Source organism: Podarcis raffonei, chromosome 3, assembly GCF_027172205.1.
Source record: "Podarcis raffonei isolate rPodRaf1 chromosome 3, rPodRaf1.pri, whole genome shotgun sequence".
NCBI classification, from domain to species: domain Eukaryota; kingdom Metazoa; phylum Chordata; class Lepidosauria; order Squamata; family Lacertidae; genus Podarcis; species Podarcis raffonei.
Window position 1 is genome coordinate 30,536,037 of NC_070604.1, and position 17,021 is coordinate 30,553,057.

Consider the following 17,021-nt stretch of genomic DNA (forward strand, 5'->3'; position numbering starts at 1 on the left):
ACACAAAACACTGTTGCTATACGTAGGTTTTATTTTACTTGTTTTTTATCTTATATTTTGGAAATGTACATCCAGGTGTTTTTTTCCCTTTAATTTTTTGGGGGGCCCCAAGAGAGTGGGGCCCTAAGCTATAGCTTGTTTAGCTTATATGTAAATCCGGCACTGATCACATGCACCATGTAGGCGTTGCTTACAGCTCCTCTGCCACTACCACCCCAATATATCTTCCAAGTTACATGGGATTATAAAAATGCCTGGCACACTTTATCACTTAAAGTGAAACCAAAAAGGGTGAATAATTTGCCATAATGTAGATTCCGTCACATCTGCATAGCAAGGTACAGATGTAGATGTAGATATATCCCTGAGAAGGACCATACAGTATGTGCAGTGATGGCTGGATGCTGAGTGACTTTGAGTGGGAAGACTACGAAAAGGCTGGGGTTTGATTGGCATGAACGAAATCCTGAATACTGACTGACAGAGGCTCTACAGAGTTTCAGGCAGGGATCTCTCCTCCTACCTGGAGATGCTGGGGAATGAAACTGGGACATTCTGCATTCAAAGCAGGTGTTCTACCATTCTGCTAGGCCTCAGGAAATGATATCCTTCCTAGAATCAGTCTCCACTAGGGATGGGTGAATCTGTAAATTTTTGTTTCTCTCGGTTTCTCATTTTTCCAGTCTTAAATTCAGTTGTCCACATTTTCACATCAGTCACTGTTTTCTTTTTTTTCTTCATTTCATGACAATTCATCAGCGTTTTAGTGCAAATTTACCATGACATGCATATTTTTGCAAATCAGTTTTCCCTTATATAGTGCATTGTGCATATCATTTTCACTAACAGATGCTTTTCTGTGCATCTCTCCCCTAGTGTGTGCATTCTTTCAAACATTGCTTGTCCGGAGAACTGCAGTGCAAAATTCAGAGAAGTGCAAAATCAGAAAGTGCCTGATGTGAGTGATGCACTGGTCACAAGCAAACACTTACCTGTGGAGATTTTATATGCAGCCAAAATCACTTTTTAAAAGGCATTTAATCTTTATACAACTGCTCTGTGGGCCTTGTGTTTTATTTCAACAAGTGATCCATTTGGCAAATTTGGGCTTGTGTTATATCCCTGGAGAGTGAGTTTGGTAGATATTGTCATATCATCACCACCACTAATTTCAAGGCTTGGTTTAGGATTGAACAAGCTGTTGCACCTTTAAGGATTAATAAAGCAGAAATTCAGACTGAAGTGGCACTGTGAACTTCTTCAGAACAAGTTGTGTTTGTTTCCTTTTAGCACAGAAGTGGCATAGCAGTGTAGACTCCCTAGAGATGCCACAGCTATTTTCAGTGGTGACAGGCACCCACCCAGAGCATGACTTCTAACCTGTTCAAACCTCTTGGAATACTAAGCAGAAACTCTTCCTCCATAAAGCAAACAGAACAAATAACACACTCACCCTTTTATTCCTGTAGCATCTGCCTCTCTTTCTATGGCATGCCAGCTCTGCAAGCTGATCGTGTGGTTTTCCACTCATAGATTTCAAAGGGAGCTGGATTAGACCAAATATGCTCTCAATCTGGGGCATGAGATTCCGCAGGGAACTGCGCATTTAAACCAAGGGCGATATACAGCATCTAATTAGAAATGAACAACAATAGAAGAGCAATGATTCATCCTCAATACATTATGATAACTCTTATTAGGGATGCAAAGCCATCTCATCTATGCTTTGGTTATCAACTCAGAAATTATGAAGTAAATTAGGTCTTCAGCAAGCTGATGTAATACTGGGGGGAGGAGGCGTGTGTGTGTGTGTGTGTGTGAGAGAGAGAGAGAGAGAGAGAGAGAGGAAAAAATAAAGTTCAAGCATATAAAATGTTATTTTACATTAAATGAACCTGCTTGATAGGAGGAAGGAATGCATCTACGAACTGCTAAAACATGTTTTAAAGGCACAGGAAATTGTTTATGAAGTTCAAATGGAAGTTTGAATGTGTATTAAACAACCACAATTACCCTAGTAGATGGCAGGATCCAGACTCAATCCAGACTGAAAGCAGCACGTTGAGGATGAACGTGAATAATTCCAGATTGTGCAAAGACTACATTTTTTTGTGTTACCGACAAGTTAATGCATATGCAGCATGAGAGTAGAAGTCTATCCCTCTTCCAGGAATTCTGGAATTTGTAGCTCTTTGGGGGGAATAAGGGCGGGTGGCGCTGTGGGTTAAACCACAGAGCCTAGGACTTGCCGATCAGAAGGTTAGTGGTTCGAATCACCGCGACGGGGTGAGCTCCCATTGCTCGGTCCCTGCTCCTGCCAACCTAGCAGTTCAAAAGCATGTCAAAGTGCAAGTAGATAAATAGGTACCACTCTGGCGGGAAGGTAAACAGCATTTCTGTGCGCTGCTCTGGTTCGCCAGAAGCGGCTTAGTCATGCTGGTCACATGACCCGGAAGCTGTACGCCGGCTCCCTCAGCCAGTAAAGCGAGATGAGCACTACAACCCCAGAGTTGGCCACGACTGGACCTAATGGTCAGGGGTCCCTTTACTTTTAACAACTCTCAGCACCCTTAAAAACTACAGCTCCCAGGATTCACTGGGGGAAACCATGACTGTTTAAAGTGGTATTATGCTGCTTAAAAATTACAGTGTACACAGGGCTCGATTTTGGGAGCGACGGGAACAATGGAAGTGGGAGATAGAATTGAATATCCTGAAAGAGGGCATTGGCTAGTTTGCTGCAACCCTGAACAAGATTGCTGCACACTGGAATATTTAGTTGCAGATCTTGTCTTTACTGTTATCTTTTCTGTGGAACCAGTCTACACATTTTAAATAGAGCTAAGCATATCTACTGTGGCAGCAATAGGTCAATGTGTCTGGCTGTTAACGAGAAGGTTGGTGGTTCGAGGCCATCCAGCAATGACTGAGGGCAGGGTTTGGACCAGATGATCCCTGAGGTCACTTTCAACTCTACAGTTCTATGATTCTGTGATTCTACTTATCCTTTGAGTTGAGTAAGAAGTGATAAAAATGAATGTGGTAAGACACAAACTGGCTTCAAGTCCACACTGAGTCATGGGCCAGTCACTATATTAGATTATAAATGTAAAAAAAAAGGTAAAAGGTAAAGGACCTGGATGGTTAAGTCCAGTCAAAGGTGACTATGGGGTGTGGCACACATCTCGCTTTCAGGCCAAGGGAGCCAGCATTTTCCACAGACAGCTTTCTGGGTCATGTGGCCAGCATAGCTAAACCGCTTCTGGTGCAACGGAACACCGTGACGGAAACCAGAGTGCGCAGAAACGCCATTTACCTTCCTGCCGGAGTGGTACCTATTTATCTACTTGCACTGGTATGCTTTCAAACTGCTAGGCTGGCAGGAGCTGGGACAGAGCAACAGGAGCTCACCCTGTCGTGGGGATTCAAACTGCCAACCTTCTGATTGGCAAACCCAAGAGGCTCAGTGGTTTAGACCGCAGCGCCACCTGCATCCCTGCATTATAAATGTAATGAATAATAAACCAACAGATCCTAAGGAAATACAGAACTGCATTATTCTGCCAACTATGTAGAACAACTTATTTTCCATTGTCCTCTCATCAACACATTGTTAATTCTTGCATACTGTTTTATTGTCTTTATGGCAATAATTGCCAACGTGGCTCTCCTTGAACTACGATTCCCATCCTAGTTGACCACTGACCATTTTGGCTGGGGCTGAAGTGAGCTGGGTACAACAACATTTTGAGGTCCCCATGTTGGTTACCCCTGCTTTATAGCACAGAACTACTCAACTGAATCTGTGAATGAAATATGTCTATTGCCGTGGTTCCCAACATGGGGCACACACTCCACAGGGGGGCAGTTTGATTTTTAAGGGGGGCAATTCGAGAATGAGTTAGACCAAGCTAATGGCCTCTTAGGCTTCCTCCACGTGAATATGAGCTCACTTTTTGAAAAATAAGAATTACAATGTCTTATTAAATCCGGGGGGGCATCAGGATTTTAGAGATCCTTAGGTGGGGCATGGCCAAAAAAAAAGGTTAGAAACCACTGGTCTATTGCAAGACAAATCATATACTGATAGTGATCATCTACAAGTCAGGCACCATAAAAATATTTTTGTACAAATGCATTTCCTTCTCTGCATCGATTCTGACAGGGCTATAAATGAGGTGGAGAGAGATTTGCTGGGATTCTTTTTTATAAACTGAATATTACAAACATATAAGAATTTGCACATGTTTATGTCACGTACTTATATTATGGAAAAAAACATAAATATTTGACCTGCTTCCATAATGCAGTGCTAATAAAATCTTTTAAACAACAGGCTTCAAGAGGGATTTGCAATAGGAATGAATGGTTGTCTTCCGTAATTGTGTTAGTTTTCTTGGTTATAGTACTACTGCTTCTGTCTTTGTTTCCAACGTCCTTTTACACTGCGTTACTTGTGGCATTACGCAACTGTAGCATTTTGATCAATATGCTCCCATGTCACACCTAATTTCACTCACACCAGCAGATGTGGTGTGACACGAGGCGTGTCACCATCACCACCCTTTATGCACACTTGTGCTTCTGCCCCCCCAATGCATCACATGTGAAAATGGCAGGAAAGAACTGCATGCTGGGATACCCTCCCAATCTTCATCCTGCGATTTCCCAGGTTAACGGAGATGCAAGCAATCCCTCCCCCCCCCCCCGGAAGCAGTTAACAGGGAAATGAGTGCTTAACGTCCACTAGAGTCACAGAAATGGCAATATTCTGCCTCCCTCACAACGCTTTGCAATACTCGCTGTTCAGCAAACCTGCACGGCATGAAAAAGATGGCCCACTTGCGTTTCCCAACTTATTTTTAGCCCCAAGTTCAGTTCCAATCTTTTTATCTTTTGAAATCATGAATTTCCAGTATGACAGATAAGAGATCAGATATGTGTGGAGTTTTTACCCATCTCTTCAAAAGGAGAGCTGCTGACTGTCTACTGTATTATAATAGAAGTGGCGCTTGAATAACAATAGAAGGAACAGGCCTATTATTGCCTTAAGCTATAATTAGTTTTCTGTCAAAGAAGTAAGCAGATTTCAATCAGAACTGGGTTTTTTTTTCTAAAAAGAAAAGGGGGGGGGAGAATTCAGGATCTTTGCAACAGAATAAAGTGATTAATTCTCCTCCCGCAGAAGTCATACCCCTAGATTGCTTTTACGGGCCTGTACAAATGTATATAACTTTTACACATTTCTAGAATGAAAGTTGTTGTTGTTGTTGTTGTTGTTGCCTACTTAACTGTCACAGCTATCCACAAAGAATCCTGGGATCTGTAGTATTACCTGATAGAGATCCATAATTTCCCTCACAGAACTAATGTTCCCAGAGTTCCGAGAGAGAGAGAGAGAGAGAGAGAGAGAGAGAGAGAGAGAGAGAGAGAAATGTTCGAATCAATTTAAATTTGGGTAGTGTAGGGACACCCTTAGTGACACAGGTGGAATCTTTTGTTTCTGTTTAGTCGTTTAGTTGTGTCCGACTCTTTGTGACCCCATGGACCAGAGCACGCCAGGCACTTCTGCCTTCCACTGCCTCCCCCAGTTTGGTCAAACTCATGCTGGTAGCTTCGAGAACACTGTCCAACCATCTCATCCTCTGTCGTCCCCTTCTCCTTGTGCCCTCCATCTTTCCCAACATCAGGGTCTTTTCCAGGGAGCCTTCTCTTCTCATGAGGTGGCCAAAGTATTGGAGCCTCAGCTTCAGGATCTGTCCTTCCAGTGAGCACTCAGGGCTGATTTCCTTCAGAATGGATAGGTTTGATCTCCTTGCAGTCCATGGGACTCTCCAGCACCATAATTCAAAAGCATCAATTCTTCAGTGATCAGCCTTCTTTATGGTCCAGCTCTCACTTCCATACATCACTACTGGGAAAACCATAGCTTTAACTATACGGACCTATAAAAACCGTTTTTAAAAATACATTGAATTTTCCATAAGGCTCACCATCGCCTTCTAGTGTCACATTGTATGTTGCACTTAAAACACACTTAAGATGTGTTTTGCAACTTAGTCCAAAGTTCAAGTCTTGGGAAAGGCAGGGCAAACAGGGGTAGAGAAATGACTGCCAGGTTGTAAATGGATTCCAATGCCTTAAGCATTTCAGGGTTTATAAATGCTGAAAGTCAGCAATGAAATCATGGATCACTAGGAAGTACGAAGGAAAGAAAACTGCTGTGTGTTGTTTTTTGCAGTGACTGAAACTTGAGAATGGAGACCTTCATCTCTCTTCTGCCAGCTCCTTTGCTAAAATATTAGTTTAATATTATTTGAGAGATTCATCTCCTTCTCACCCTCCCCTCCCTGCTCTTTGTTGGCATCTCATTAGAGCCCATTAGTGCAATACTTGTTATAGTTCATTTAGGGAGGGGGGGAAATCATTAAACACATGTCACTTCAAAACTGTGCGACATAACATGAAATTGAAATGACCTTCGTTCTGGCACGGAGCAGCACTGACTTAGAGAGAGCACTCCTGAATTCTAAAAAAAAAATAAAAAATGTTACTTAGCCTGATAATAGAATTCCAGCAGCATGCCAAGACAGCGAAGACCATTACCTACTGCTTGATAGCAGAAGTCTGCAGATTTCAGCTAGAACAAAGGCATTAAGGGTTAGTAACCTTTCCTTGTGAAAATGAACTAGAAAAGGGTGAGGAGAATTGCAGGGGGGACTAGGAAGGAATATAACAGAGAGAGGACAAGGATGAAATTAAGAGTCTCCAAGCTGTTTTTACACCATGCAGTTAAAGAATCCTGGGAACTGTTGCTTGTTAAGGGTGCCGGGAGCTGTAGCTCTGTGAAGTGTAAATCAGGATTCTCAGGGAATGATAACCGATTTAAAGGCATGGTGTGTCCGCGGCTTCGATTGAGGGTTTTTATTCTAAATTTAAGGTTGCGGTTGCTTCGATTTGTGTTATAGGTTTATTATCGCATTTTTATCTGAAATATACTCGGAGTCGAGAGTGGATTTCATGCTCTTTATTCAGCTCATAGTGGTGAGGAGGAATGGAAGTTCCCCCAGAATGTCTGCTTTATATACATTATTTACACAATGGGCCCCACATGATTGGCTAATTCCGGGATTCTCCTGTAAGCCAATCAGGTCGCGGATTCACTTCCACCTGGAGCTGGATTGGGTGGCTCCTATGGACCAATCAGACTGCTGCATTCTGGAGCCTATTGTTCTAGGACCAATCAGGCTGTTGCATTCTGAATCCTATTGTTCTAGGACCAATCAGATTGCTACATTTTGGATCCTATTCAAGTCAGTACATAACATTAGCTATAACCCTTTCCTCAAGAGGAGCTCTGGGAACTGTACGCAGCCTGTTACTCCTCACAGCAGCCTATGAGGTAGATTAGGCTGAGAAACAGTAACTGGCTTTGCGCAGACAAATCAAGATGATTGTTCAATAAGCAGGTCATCTGGAAGCAACCCCAAGTTGTAACACTCCAAACACAACACCACACGGGCTTTTATTATCATTGTATGCAGCGCATTGGAGAGATCGCCTTGAGCACTGGGAAATGTGGAAATATGATTTTTGATTTAGTAAAAAAAAAAAACAAAGAACAAATGCATGAGGATATAGATCTAAGCCCAGCAATCAATTGAGCCGATTGTCGTCATTTGATTAGACTAAAGTTGTTTCCACATGGGAACACTCTGGAAGCTTTGATTTTTCTCAATAAGCTGGAAGTGAAAGAAAAATAGGGGTGCCAAGTAGTATTTAATATAATGCCCGATTATTTCCTTCCCCCATGCCCAAGATCCTTCTACAATGTTTACCCACAGGTGATTCCCACATGCTAAAAGTCCTTTTCCAATTATAATTAAAAGCTTCCGGTTTGTTGATTTTGCCCATTTTATTGCTTCCTGTTCTGTGTGGTTGTGTGATAAGTGACAAATTACCCAAAGGGTGCAATCCTATACATTAGGGATTACCAACCTGGTGCCCACAGGTGCCATGACACCTGTGAAAGCCTTCTTTGGCATGCCTGGGCATCATGGAGAGAAGCAGCACTGACTATACTCTCTCTAATTTTGTGTTATGCCGCCCAATGGCAGCCATGTTGTGTTATTCCACAACTCCATGGCAGCCATTTTGTGACCAGCACCTGCAACACTTTCCCAAAATTCAAAATGTACCCACTGGTCCAAAAAGGTGGGTGACCCTTGCTATACATGTTTACTTAGAAGTAAGCCCTACTCATGTCTATGAGACTCCCCAGAAAACATGTTTAGAATTGCAGCCCGAATTGCCCCTTATTAATTAGCTTCCGATCCATGCTGGGAAAGGTGTTAATTACTGGTTTCTTTGCATTATTTTTATTTTATTTCTTTGCAGTTAAGCAATTAACCCTGACTTGCTAATTAGAATCATCTGTCTATGGAATTATATGGTTGAGGAAATGGCACAAACCCTAAATCTCCTGCCTAAATCTTAACACGGGTAAATCATGTAACGGTTTGGTGATGAGCTGGCAATAGTGGAATAGGAGCATTGAGTCTTCAGGGGGATATTCCTTTTTTAAATAAAACATTTAAACACTGCTTTTCAGGACAGCTGTCCTCACAAGGCAAGATGTGAGGAAATGAACAGAATACAGCATGAGGGCAAAGTGAGATGATATTGTAGGTGTGAAGTCTCCAATGAATGCATTTATTCTGTGATTATAACTACGTTTAATAACTATCTGCCTGTAGACAGAAGGACCATTTAAATAAAAAAGCTAAATCTAGATGTAAAAGTCACTGTACGCCATATTCAGAGTAGCGCCACTGAAATCAGTAACTTGCCCATTAGTTTTACTGAGTCTACTCTTGAGTATGACTGACATTGAATATATCACCCATAGTCTCACTTGGCGCCCATGTGTGGGTGCCCTTTTTATTTCTTGGTATCTGTTCACTGGTTTAAACCATAAAAACAAATCAATACATTACTCTCATACAATTGCAGTGCAATCCTAACCCCTGATCTGTTCTGTTGGAGAAGGTTCATATGCGGCAGAGATGAGCCATCACCAGACTCAGCTATACAGGTGCAAATAAAACGTTTCAAGTGTGTTGTAAAGTGCAATATACAAATGTGACACTAGATGGCGGCAGTGAGCTATGGCAAATTCAATGTATTTTTCAAAACTTTTTTTAAAAAAGCATTTTCACAGCGTTTTTTAATACATGTGTAGATTCCACTTAAATGGTGTGGAGAGCTCCACTGCCATGAAGACACCTTCTGTGCCCAGCATAGCAAGAAAAGCCATTGAACAGGGTGTTTTGGAACAGAGTGTTAATGGCTTTGGCTCTGCTGGATCCAAAGAATTATGGATTTCCAGAGTGACCCATTCCTTGGGTCATATTTCTCCCTGAACAAAAGCTCTGGTCGCTTCAAAAACTCAACAGTCTGTGGAATGGGCAGAACAGGTACTAGTGCAATTAAAAACAAAACCAAGTGTCACAACCTTGCCAAACTGTCCCCTCATTGCCCAAGGCAGGCACCTCAGAAACATCCACAAATCTTGCATCATGTCCACCACATCACTGAAAGAGAAGGAAGGAACGTGCTCAATCTGTTCCCGAAACTACCAATGCCATGATTATGCAAACTATCACAAGTCCCCAATTGTTGCTAAACAATTTTTAAAATAACGGGAGGACGGGCCTAACCAACAATAAAGCGAGGACAGACCATGCTAGCTATGCCGTAAGTTACTTCAAAGCTCATTTCAAGCTGTCATAGATCTTAGAAGCTGCAACTTCAGAACTCAGTCTAGGCAAATAAGAATAATGTTTAGACTGTGCAGAAGATGTTCTACAGCTTCAGGAATGTCACTCCGATGCTGAGGGTCAATAACTTCCTGCATAATTCGTTCATTTCCCCCCTCGGCTTAGGATCTCCCCTCCCCACTGTCAAGCTTCAAAACTCCAAGATAAAGACATGATTGGTTCCTCAGATCTGCTTGAATGAGGGGGTTCATTGCTACTCCACCGGGTGCGCTTTCCATGCATTTCTGACAGTGGCCCTTCTCTTAAGGTCTAGAAACACAAAAGACATTTTGTAATTGCCAATCCTTGAAATCGAATTGGTGGTATTTCAGTGCATGACCCATAAAGGAGAGCTGTGGGGAACGCACATGTGTTTGACATACACTTTCCACCTCTTCGAGACTTACAGATGGAATCAAGATGTGCGAACAAGGCTTCCCAAACAGAGACAAGGGGATCTCAGGGTACCTGGCAGAGTGCCATGTGTCAGAGTTAAAGGAAGCAGATACGCCATGGGGTTTGGGACCCGCCTAGGTGCTGCTGACGATATCAGATTCCAGAACCTTGCAGCAATAGGACTTTGCGAATAATGAAAAGCAACACAGCAATTCCTTTGGGAGAGGCTGGCTGCCAAATGGACGTGAATGTTAACGAGAGTGTCTTCTCCATTTTGGAATGTAATAACAATTGTTTGATGGGGCTGTGTGCATTCCTTCATTTGGTGTTCTTTATTAGAAAGAAGAAGAAAAACTCCATTCCAAATAAAAAAAGAGAGAATAATTGTGTTATTAGCGTATGAGCTGTGAAACCACCAGCAACTATTTCCTGCAACAAACAACCTCTGTGGAACTTGTAGCAGAAATTTCATGTGCGACTGTGAAGTGATAGGAGAATGTTATAGAGCATGAACGTGCCATTATCAGCAGCCTAAACTAATCGACTGCACTGTAGTATCACTGAAGTCAACATGATGGCCCCAACAATAAAGGATGAGTTATTCACAGTGCAATCCTGTGCATATCTACTCAGAAGTCATTCTTATTAGGTTCCTTTAAATTCAAAGGGATTAACTCCTGGGTCTGCTTGTATCCAGCAGCCACCTTAAACACAGCACTTAACGCTAGATGCCAATTTGTGCACACCTGCCACGCCTTCCTCCTTTTTGCCCAAGGATATTTCTGGATGCAGGAACAGTACGGGCAGAACCAATGACATGGTTCTTTCCTACGTATATGTGTTTAAGAGACTATTATGCCTATCAGCCCCATAGGTAGTGTGAGACCTAAAGTGTACTCACAGTAAATCTCACTAGTTGGAGCTAGTGATATTAATGCTATAAATTTTAGGGTATAAAAGATGCACCAGGCAATATTTGTCTGTTTGCACAGCACCCACAGCAGCACATTACAGGCAATTCTCTCAGTACCATACTAGAGAGGACATTTAATCAGTACTATTTTACTAGAAAAAGAAGTTCCGGAACTGAGTTCCGGCGAGATCCGGCTGAAAGAAAGCCCTGCATTTAACCCTTCACACCCCATTTTCTTGCCCTAATTTAATGTGCTATTACTTTCTCAGGCATATTGGGGGGGGGGGGGACAGCCCTAATATGAAGTAGAAATTTCCCTACATTCCTTGCTTACATAGCATTCAAGAGTGAATTAGCCATCACTGATCCAACAGGATAAAGGCTGAGGGGATTTCTAGGCTTCTGCGCTTGATTGACAGGCATTGAGCCACAAAGGAAATGAAACCCACACATGCAAGCAAACAAGGGCTGGAGAAAGGGATTTGGGGCCATAGAAATATGACGCCAGCAGGTAAAGTTAACTAGACCTTATAAACATCCAGCCGATACGAGTAATTTCCATCTCAGTACATGTAATGTCCCTCCCATGTAGGGAGATGGGGCACGTAAGCATTAGAGCATTTATTTTATAGGAAGTTCAAAATATACAGTGAGAGAAAGCAAATGCATACATATCCCAGATCCTTAGCTACAAATGCAGCTCCCAAGAGTCCACCTGCAACTTTTAAACCCGCCATGAGAAACAAGCAACCCTCATATATATGAAGTATTTGTAGAAACCAGAGGGCACCCTCCAAATGCACTGTCGACCTCATTAAAGCAGGACGTTGCGGTCTTGAGCCTTCTACTTGTTTTCCTGCCACTGGCTATTCTCAGCTGATATGGTGGTAAATCTATGTCCCGGTTTTACCACTTCAGAGGCTGGAGCTCACATAATGGAATGCTCCTCCATATAACCAACTTAGGACTCAGCTACACTGGCAAAGAAAAAGCGCTTGATAAGCGTTGTATATGCATTATAACATTGTGACACCGGATGGTGCTGTAGGGTTCCATTTTTGCCAAACCCGATTTTTCATACAAAGTTTACAATATGGTTAACGGAAACATTTCTTTGATGTGTCTAGATCCAGCCATAGTAGCAGTAGCTGTAGTATGGTAGGGCTGCCATCTAAACACCTGAAGTGACTCCACTTCATTGGTTAATTGGTTGAAGGGATTCCTGTTCCTAGCTTGAGCAACATGGTCTCTTCCTGGGCTCTGTTGCATTCCTATATCCTTGGTTATTCTGTGGCCCTGGCTCACTCTCTGACCCTGTCTCCTAGTTTTTCTTTGATTGGCTCTTTTGGCCCAGACTTCTGGCTTGTTTCACATCTTTTGGCCCAGGGCCCTGCTCTGATTCACCTCCCACGGAAATCTAGTGAAGGGCCACGGACAACATGGTGCTTCCAGATTTTGCCGGCTCCCATCATCCCTGACCTTTTGGGCATCCAACAATAACTGGAGGGCATTGGCTTCCCCAATCCAGATCATAGGCTTCCCACTTAGGGTGTGGGTGCCAAGGAAACCATCGGGTGGAAATCCAACTAAAGAGTCCCATCAGCAGAAGTCCTATGCAAGGACTTCTGCTTACGCAACATAGATTCTCCCCTTCCTCCTTCCATATGCCCCTGAAATTGGCCAGGGGTGTGTGGGGTGGGGTGGGGAGAAGCCCCAGAACAATGTGTGGGAAGAGGAGAGGCTGATTGTTCCATATGGCAATCTGCAATGTTTGCCCTGATGGACTGATGACTTTAATGCAACACTGAATTCCTCCCCATGTGAGGTTGGGGGCAGGGCTAGCACTGAGTGAAGGTGGCTCTCCTGTTTGCGAGAACTAGGCTTCTATCACTGTGGGGAATATCCGACATTTAGCACATTCTCCCATAAGCTGTGTAACATCATCAGAAAGCCAGTCCAAGATAAGGGCACTGCAGGATGACTGAATAATATATGAAAGCAGCTGCTCATCAACAAATATGACAAAAGTGCATGATTAGCTATGATTTATTACTCATTTTTACAGTAATCATCTTTACTTTCCCACCTTTTTCCCAAGGAACAATGCACAGTGGTTCAAACAATCCCTGTCTTGAACTGATTTGGTGCCAGTTTTATGGTGTACACTGCAGACTTAGGCAAATAAAAGGCTTAACCGTTTGTTTCCCTTCATGACGATTAAGCATTACATTGGAATACCTAGTTAAGCATTGGCTATAAGCCAGACTAGGAAGCTATGACAGGAAGCTATGCCTTTATACCATAAGCAAGACAGGTTCCTCACCTCCACAAGGTGACAAGCAGGTGTCTTCTTATACAAAACTTCTCAGTAGGGGCAGGTGGGGTTAAGTCCTCAAGCAAAAATCATGGTTTAGGGTCTCAAGCAAGGCTGAAAGAGCAAACCATGTTTTATTTATTTATTTTTAAAAAAACATTGTATACACTTACACAAAAAGACATTAGTAAAGTAGCAGTAAATATAGTTAAGGCAGATGTCTGCACAGGGCCCCTCTGTTGGATTTGAACTACCATAGTTTTCCGTGTATAAGACGAGGATTTTTTATGAAAAAATAATCATAAAAAGGGGGAGATCGTCTTATACAGGGATAGTGCATAGGGGTGACAGTTGATTGGTTGCTGCCGCGAGCTGAACATTGTCAGTGTTGTTTTGGCAGGTGATTGGTGGCTGCTGCAAGGGCTGGTGTTGATTGGCTGTCGCAGTGGTAATTGTGCAGACAATCGCTGGCAAACCCCTCCCCCAAAAAAGCTTAACAACTCTGCACAATCTCCCCCATTTTCCTAAATGTGAGTCCCTCAAAATTTGTTGTTGTTTAGTCATTTAGTCGTGTCCCCATGGACCGGAGCACGCCAGGCATTCCTGTCTTCCACTGCCTCCCGCAGTTTGGTCAAACTCATGCTGGTAGCTTCGAGAACAGTGTCCAACCATCTCGTCCTCTGTCGTCCCCTTCTCCTTGTGCCCTCCATCTTTCCCAACATCAGGGTCTTTTCCAGGGAGTCTTCTCTTCTCATGAGGTGGCCAAAGTATTGGAGCCTCAGCTTCAGCATCTGTCCTTCCAGTGAGCACTCAGGGCTGATTTCCTTCAGAATGGATAGGTTTGATCTTCTTGCAGTCCATGGGACTCTCAAGAGTCTCCTCCAGCACCATAATTCAAAACCATCAATTCTTTGGAGATCAGCCTTCTTTATGGTCCAGCTCTCACTTCCATACATCACTACTGGGCACACCATAGCTTTAACTATACAGACCTAGACAGCATCTTAAAAAGCAGAGACATCACCTTGCCAACAAAGGTCCCAAAAAATAGGGGGCGTCTTATACACGTGTTATACACAGAAAAATATGGTACAGTGGTACCTTGGGTTACATACGCTTCAGGTTACAGACTCTGCTAACCCAGAAATAGTGCTTCAGGTTAAGAACTTTGCTTCAGGATGAGAACAGAAATCGGGCTCCGGCGGCGCGGCAGCTGCAGGAGGCCCCATTAGCTAAAGTGGTGCTTCAAGTTAAGAACAGTTTCAGGTTAAGAACGGACCTCCGGAACGAATTAAGTACTTAACCTGAGGTACCACTGTAGTTCTATTTGCCTTATTAAATTAGCCTTCAGCTCTGTATCTCAATCCTAACCAGATTTATGTGGAACTAAGTGACACTGCCTCCAATTTCCCCCAATGGGAACAGGGCAGGAGGAACTGCATGTCAACAGCAGCAGAGGGATGGACTCTCAGCCCCTTTCTGCATTCTTCCATTTCATATGAATAAAGTCCGAATTGAACTATTGATGTAAAGCTCCTTTTTAGATTTTATTTTTAAATATATATATATATATGCAAGAAAATGTGACTGCCACCAGCTTTACCACTTGCTCTTGTTCCTTCCCTTGCTTCCCACCCTAAGGAACTCCTCCTGGATGATGCTGGAATGGCATCATTCCTGCAATGGATCTCCACTAGCTCTATAATGAATACATGCCAGAAACAGCAAGATGCAGGCAATTCTTCTTGCAAAGGGGCTGGATTCCCAGCTGCTGGAATGGCTGGCCGTTTTGACTGACACAATTGACAAAACGGGTAAATAAATTATAAAGTACGAGAGCCGCTCCGGTGGACGAGTAGGGCTAATTTTAAGCATGTGAAACTAACCGTCTGCTCTCTGATTCTTGGCTTTTCTCCCCAGCTCAGTTCTTGGTTTGGCCTCAGCCATGAAAATAGCCTGTTTTGTTGGAAAGCCACATAATACCAGAGCTCTCCATTAGTACCAAAGATCAAAGAATTGGTGCTCTTCCCACCCTATTGTCATAGTTAAAAGCCGGGAAGAGCACACCATGTAGATAGAGAACTGCTGGAAAATCAGCTTGATGGTTTATAAAAGAAGAGAGAAAAAGGAGGCAGCAAAGAATATATCTGCAATGCCACCAGTAGTACCATAACAGTAGAGGAGTACATTATTATTTTTTTATACTGCCCCCCGTTTCGAGAGGAAGAAGAAAAATGTGGCCACAACAGCTGTGTTTTGAATGCCGAATGGTATTTTTGGTCCTCCTTCCTTGCTGAATCCATATTTGGTGCTGAGGCAGCCTCAGCAGGGTGAAAAATAATTCCATTCTTGACTGGAAATTCCATGAGATAAAACATCCTTGCACTTGGTCCAGTAGAAATAACTGCATTTCCATTGCAAATTCCACAATAGTTATCTTGCTTCTGGTGTTTACACTGAACTTAAATATTACAGATCTCCTCCCCACCCCCTTCTCTCTCTTTCTCTCATCACACACAGACTGATTTCTGCGATTCGTTCACACCGCTAAAGTTATCTTCTTCAAGCCAGACTGTGGGTTGATCTATTCATTGTTGTTTATATCCCACCTTTCTTCCAAGCTTGCCGATGTTAGGCCTATCTGTCTTCAGAAAAAGTGCAGCATCGCACACTGAAACCTAGAGCGTGACCAACAGCCCCTCTTCCACTGGCAAGTTGAGACTTCATCTATGTATTGCCACTGACCACGCCAGTGCCCGTCCTACAGTAGCTCTTCGTGTCCTATATTTTCAATAGGGAAATAGAGCGGAAATTTTAAACAGCTGATTAAATGTCCATTCTTTTCTGCTAGGAGTTACTTCATGTACTTACACAAAAGCCTTTAGGAGGGGGTGGGCGATAACTGAGTGTGAGCCATAGCCCTATGAGGAAACACATATTTTGTGTGGAGAAAGCTCTCTATGGTCAATCCGTAGCACTTCCAGTTAAAGCAGGGGTGAGCAACCTCAGCTTTAAGGCCATGATCAGCACCAGATTTAAGGGACCCTCAGCATAGTGCTGGCAATAGGCCCCCACACTATCCAACATACACACACCACCACCACCCCAATGCAGCTTTATAATATTTTTTTGCCCCTCTCTGGGGACCCAGGTGGCTATTTGAGTAGTAGGTGGGCAACAGTGTCACTTCTGAATGGGAGCCAACTTAGTTTGCATCCTGGATGGCTGCCTTCCACCTTAATTTGCCCAAATTGCAGCACTCCAGTTTACCAAAGTATGAGGCAGCGTTGCGGCCTGCCTGCCACTAACGTAGTCATCCAGTGGGGGTGAAAATGAGCATCTGGGACCCTCAGTCAGCAGACCCCACAATCACCAAATCTAAAAAAAAATGATCTGGCAAATTTAACTATTTTAAATTATGAGGAAATTAACTGATCTAATAATAATTAGATGGTGCCTTTGTGAGAAGAATCTAATTCTGCAAAAGGAGAATAATATTATGAGTTAATAAAATGTAACAGAAATTATACTACTTTGGCCAAGGCTCTGGACACTATCACTGATGATATATGTTACTTGG

The 17,021-nt window shown here is 43.0% G+C and overlaps 1 long non-coding RNA gene across 1 annotated transcript in view; it reads right to left on the reverse strand.

The window, feature by feature from the left end:
* The window catches only part of LOC128410147 (uncharacterized), a 30,148-nt gene extending 16,597 nt beyond the window's left edge, over positions 1-13,551 (reverse strand). Inside the window, exons 1-2 of the long non-coding RNA XR_008329397.1 lie at positions 13,451-13,551; positions 1,454-1,631 (exon numbers count right to left, since the gene is read on the reverse strand). This is a non-coding gene — a long non-coding RNA (uncharacterized LOC128410147). The remainder of the gene's footprint in view (positions 1-1,453; positions 1,632-13,450) is intronic.
* Between the last annotated feature and the right edge of the window lie 3,470 nt (positions 13,552-17,021).